We start from the raw sequence: 6,000 nt of genomic DNA on the forward strand, positions 1-6,000 counted from the left end.
ATCTGGGTGTGGGTATTTGCCATATTGATCTCTGTAATATGTATATTTAACTTTCTCATAGGAAAGCTAATTTGAATTACTGGTATGAAAGACGGATTGAAAAGGACAACCAAGGAGGTAGGGAGACTAGCTAGAAAAAAGGCTGACACAGTAATCCAGGCAAGAAATTCTGATTGTCTGAGCTCGGGTAGGAGTGGCAATGATGGAGAAAGGGTTACAGATCTGGGACATATCAAGGTGGTAGAATAAAAGGGTTTGGTGATTAGATGCAGGGAGAGGTGGAAAAAGAGTCAGAAATAATTCCCAGTGTATCAGTTAAAATTGGGATTGTCTGCAAGGAACAGAGACCCAAAATAATTGCCTTAAACAAGATAAAACTTATTTCTCTCACATAAAAATCTGGAGATAGGCAGTCCAGGGCTGGCATGGCGTTTCTGCCCTACAAAGTGCTCGGGGACCCGACCTTCCAGGTTATGACTCTGTTCTCCCTCAGGTGTGGCCCTGGTGGTCCAAGATGGTAGCCACAACTTCAGCATTCACGTCTCCATTCCAGGCAGGAGTCTAAAGGAAGGGGCAAAAATAAAGTGCAAAGGGTATACACTAGCTATCTTTTTTTTTTAAAGGCTGGAAGCTGACCTAACATCTATTGTCATCTTCTCTTTTCTCCTTCTTCTCCTCCTCCTCCCCCTCCCCGTCCCCCTCCCCGTCCTCCCCACCCCCAAGCCCCCAGCACGTAGTTGTATATTCTAGCTGTAGGTCCCTCTGGTTGTGCTATGCGGGACGCTGCCTCAGCATGGCCTGATGAGCGGTGCCATGTCCGCGCCTAGACGCAGACCGACAAAACCCTGGGCCAGCTAAGTGGAGCTCGTGAACCCAACCACTCGGCCATGGTGCCAGCCTACCCACTAGCTGTCTTTTAAGGAAGCTATAAAAGGAGGAGGCAGACTGTGGCAAAGATCAGATGGAGGAGAAAGAGGCAGGGGAGGGCAAAGGAGGGAGGATTTGGTGCCAGCTGTGGAAATCGGGGAGGCCTTCATGGGGAAGGTGGCATTTGATCTGTACTTTGAGGACATGTGGTATTTCACCATATGTGGAGTATGTGGATATGTGGGTATGTGGGTATGTGGGTATGTGAGTAGGAGGGAAGGAAGGAGCATGGCCCGTGCCCCCTTCACTGTCCAGCCTGTCTCTGCTGCCCCTGCTTTCTCCTGTCCTTCTTCCTCATTCCAGTCAGAGTGACTCTCCACCTCCTGAATCTCCCTCCAGGAGAAGGCTGTGGCTGGTCAGCTTCCCGCTTCTGACTGATCATCCCTTCTGGCCATTTCCCTGGGTTTTTTTTCGCTCTCCCACTTTACACCCTGAACCCTACTATTGTTACTGAACGGGGTTTGTTTTGCCCGCTGCACAATTATGCCAATTACCAAGATGACAGATTTGCAGCAGAAAGAGGGTTTATTCACAGGACAGCCAGGTGAGGTGACAGGAGAACCAGTCTCAAATCTGCCAAAAATGGGGGTTAGGGCTGTTTATGGGATAAGGGGGCAGAGTAGTCTAAAGTGTGAGAATAGATGATTGGAGGAGAGGAGAAGTGAGGTAACAGATGACCTGTGCAAGCATAGTCAAACTTCATGGCTCCTCATAGGACGCATGTTCACAAAATGTTGGCATTAGCATGATCTGAGGGTGGAGTTTTTGGCCCCTTGATGTCAAAGGGTCACCTATTGGTAATCCACACAGGCCCAGTTGATGAGTCAGTGGTCTTAAGCAGCCTGAACTGGACAAGGGGTCAACTCTCAGTTCCTGAAAAACGCAAGCACCTATTACCGTGGTGACCCAAGCATCAGAGATGTTATCTATAGGGTGGGTTTTAGTAAAGCATTGTCTAACTACTTTTGCAAATAGACAACTAACTGATTATAGTTAAAACAAGTTGGCCTCCAGTTTCACTATTAATTACTAGGATTCCTGAATCCTGCATTTCAGGTTTTGGTCCTATCTGCCACTTAACAGCTGCAGATTCTTCAAGCCATCCACCTGCCATTGCAGTCAGGGAGCCTCTGGCAGCCACCTCTGCATTCACAGTCAACCATAATGTCTCTGTTTCTCTGTATTTTACCATAAGAACTTCAGAGTAAGCCCTCGTATGTGTATGTTTTAAGTCCATCAGTTTTTTTTTCAAATCAGTTTTAATAAAACAATGTGCCAGCCCCTGGACTAGGCAGTCTGAGTGACCTGTGGGCTTGGGCATTCCTGGGCACTGGGTTCCTGCACTTAGAAATTACTAGACAATGTGCTCTGTTCTGCTTGTCATGAGCTTCTGGGGCCTTTCTGCCATTTCCTGGTCACCTCCAGGTGGACCCAGAGGAAGTGTTTCTAGGATGAGCTCAGAAAGGGCTGCCCCCAGGTACCCCAGGTAAATGCAGATGTTTATTGGATTCTCCTGGGTGAAACGGGGTGGGGAATGTCTAATAGGAGGAGGTCCTGAGTCACAGAGGAATCATTTCTTCACCTTCATTTGTATTGTTATGACTCTTCTCACAGCTGGAAATTTTTTTTTTTTTTTTGCTTAGGAAGATTCACCCGGAGCTAACATCTGTTGCCAGTCTTCCTCTTCTTGTATGTGGGCTGCCACCATATGCCTGCTGATGAATGGTCTGTGCTGGGAACCGAACCTGGGCCGCCAAAGTGGAGCACACTGAACTTAACCACTAGGTCACCAGGGTTGGCCCAACAGCTGGGAATTCTGCTGGAGTTATGAAAGCTACCTGGAATTGCACTGTCTAGTCACCAGGGACCAACAAAGACAAGGCTTTGCAGGCAAGTCAATAACTCTTCTCAACCAAAGCCCCACACTTCCCACCCCAATCCTGTTGAAGGTGTAGACTGTAGGAGTCTAGAGACTGGAAGGCCTTTCAGAGCTCTTTTAGGACAGTGCTTCTCACACTGTCAGGGGCATCAGAATCACCAGGGATCTTGTTACCATGCACATTCTGATTCAACCGGTCTTGGGTGGGGTCTGCCATTCTGCTTTCCTAACAAGCTCCAGGTGAGACCCATGCTGCTGGTCGGTAGATCACATTTTGAGCAGCATAGATCTAAGCTATGCCTTGCCAGTCTTTTATAGATGTCACAGGAAGCCTGTGTCCCAAACTCCAGAGTTCCCACTATATCAATGGAAAACCTGAGGCCAAAAGAGGGAAGTGTTGCCTGAAGTCACATAGCCAACTGGGGTTCGAGACCAGAGACAAAAGCACAGGTGAGGGGTAGATTCCTTTTACCAATTTCAGCGCCAAAGGCATTTGTCTGCGAGGATCTCCTGATCTGTTCTCTGCCCTGAGTCAGTCCTTTGGCGGGTTGTCCAGGAATCATCTCTGGGCCTCCACTCCAGGCCTAGGCTATTGGATCGGTGCTGCAGGTCAGCCTTCAGGCTGTGGCCAGAAAAGATCTAGTCTCCCCAGGCCAGAAGACTGAGGGCAGCTTAAAGAAAGGGAGAGTTTTGCACAGACGCACACCATATTGGGGAGTGCTGTGGCGATCAGTGTTAACTGAACCAGGTTCATTTTTGCCCATTGCCCAGAAAGCCAGTCACCGAGGGGACGAGACTGTAGCAGAGAGAGGGTTCTAACTACAGGGCAACCAAACAAGGAGGTGGGAGAACCACTCTCAGATCTGTCTCTCCGAAAGTAGGGGCTCAGGGATATTTATGGGGTAGGGTGTGGGGTGGTCTGAGGTGTGGGAATAGATGATTGGAGGTGAGGAGATGTGAGGTAATTGATGATCTGTACAAGCGTAGGTAAGCTGCATGGCTCTTCATAGGATGCATGTTCACAAAATGGCAGCATTACCATGATCTGAGGGTGGCGTTCTTAGCTCCTGATGTCAAAGAGTTTACTTATCAAAGGGCTGGCCCAGTGATGTAGTGGATAAGTTCATGCACTCCGCTTCAGTGGCCTGGGTCGTAGGTTCGGATCCCGGGTACAGACCTACACCACTCATCAAGCCATGCCGTGGTGGTGTCCCGCATACAAAATAGAGGACAATTGGCACAGATGTTCGCTCAGGGCCGATCTTCCTTAAGCAAAAAAAAAAAAGAGGAAGATTGGCAACAGATGTTAGCTCAGGCCCACCCTTCCTCACACACACACACACACACACACACAGTTCACTTACTGAGCCTTTTTGCGGGCCCAGTTGATGGTTTGGTGGTCTCAACTGGCGTGAACTGGACAAGGGGTTTCAGTTCCTGAAAAAGCATTCTTAATTACTCTGTTGGTCAGGTGGGGTCAGTTGAGCTGGTCCTGGAGGGCCCGCGGTTACATCAGCACCCATGGGGAGTGGAGGACCCGGGGTGGGGAGGGGGAGAAGCACTGGCAGAGGCTCTGGGCTGTAACAGTCCTGAAGAGTTGTCCTGAACTGGGGCCTGGCGTGATCCCTCTGCGTCGATTCCCCTCCTCTGCTCCCTCTGCCTCCTTCCTGCTGAGGGACCTTGCTGGGCAAGCGGAAGCTTCGGTGGAAAGGGGGCAGGGGATCTGAGCAGCACTCCACAGCATCTGCTACACAAATGTTTATATAAAATGTGTAAGGAGCGTACTTGTGAGGTGCCCACGTGTACGTGGGTTGCATGTGTGTGTGTGTGTGAGTAGCTGTATGTGAACATACCTGTCTTTGGAGTCTCTGGGGGGCGTGCATGTGCATTGGGGTGAATGTGTTTCAGTGTGACCTTGTTGTGTTTGCATTTGTGTGTGTACATGGAAGTCAGTGAGGGGCATGTCTCTGTGCAGGTGTCTATGAGTGTGCCTGTTTGCGTGCGGGGATTCTGTATGTGGGAGTGGTGGGGAGTGGATGTGTGCCGGCTTCCAAATCCATCAGATAAGAAGCCCTGGGGCCTGTTCCTGAAGAGGCCAGAGGAGGCTGGGCTGCCTCAGGGGCCTTGGTGGGGGTGGGGATTGTGCTGGTGGAGAGGGCCGCTCTCATCTGAAGAAGTAGCCCTTCTTTGGAGTGACCAGGGCCTTTTGTATCACTACCACCTTTGTCCTCCAGGCCAGCCTGCCCCAGGGAAGTGCAGAGCCGCAGAGGAAGAGGCTGGGGCAGGCACTGCCCTCCCACAGTCAGCCTCCTCCTAGCTGAAGGCAGGAGAGAGTTTCTGGTGACTCTGCCCCTCCTCAGGGTGGGAGAGCATCTCCCAAGCCCCTGCAGAGCATCCTGGGCTCTGGCTAGTGGACCCTCTAGAAACCTCACCCACCGGCTCACAGAGTGTCTCCAAACACTTTTCTGTGTATGTGAAATTACTCTGGAAAAGTACATCCCCCTACCTCCACTTGCTAACTATAAGGATTTTAATAAATGACTTAAAAATACTTTATTAGTGCTGTCCGTCTTTGGCTCCCCATGTGCAGCCCCTGGGTGTGTCTCAATTCCCCTTTGTTCTGCTTCACACTCAGACTTTTCACCAGAAAGACCCCAGTTCTCCTGTCAGCCAGGATCATGACAGCAGGAGGTGCAGGTTCTGGACGAGCCCTGGGCTCGTGCTGGCTGCTTGCAGGGAGGAGGAGCAGAGCAGCACGCGTAGCAGGGAGTGCCTGTGCGTGCCAGTGTTGTGCCAGGGGCTGTGGGGTGGGCAGAGGCCAGACACAGCCCAGTAGATGCTGGGAGGGTGGGGTTCTAGGAGCCCAGAGTGGAGAGGAGTTGCTCTGGCTTGGGGATTAGGAAGGGTGACATGGAGGAGGTGGCACGTAAGTGGGACCTTGAAGGAAGACATATTTCAACATCCTCATCTGTACTTCATGGCTCTCAGTGTCTGAGAGACCAGAGTGGGGCACAGTCGTCTCCCCTATTCACACGTGTGTGAGCTCAGGCCCCAGACGGTGGAGTGACTCACCCAGGGTCACACGGAGCCCCTCTGATAGGGCCCAGCCTTCGGATAGTTGGCTCGTTGTTTTTTCTGATCAGTTCTACCCTTTCTGGCTCCCTGTGCTGGGATCACCCTGCCCTGCCCATGGG

At 51.0% G+C, this 6,000-nt stretch overlaps 1 long non-coding RNA gene across 1 annotated transcript in view; it reads left to right on the forward strand.

The window, feature by feature from the left end:
• Window positions 1–5,328, forward strand: part of LOC124250678 (uncharacterized) — a 7,250-nt gene extending 1,922 nt beyond the window's left edge. The window contains exons 2-3 of the long non-coding RNA XR_006891594.1: window positions 2,571–3,256; window positions 5,041–5,328. This is a non-coding gene — a long non-coding RNA (uncharacterized LOC124250678). The remainder of the gene's footprint in view (window positions 1–2,570; window positions 3,257–5,040) is intronic.
• The last annotated feature ends 672 nt before the right edge of the window (window positions 5,329–6,000 follow it).

The sequence above is a fragment of the Equus quagga genome, chromosome 13, assembly GCF_021613505.1.
Source record: "Equus quagga isolate Etosha38 chromosome 13, UCLA_HA_Equagga_1.0, whole genome shotgun sequence".
Taxonomy (NCBI): Eukaryota; Metazoa; Chordata; class Mammalia; order Perissodactyla; family Equidae; genus Equus; species Equus quagga.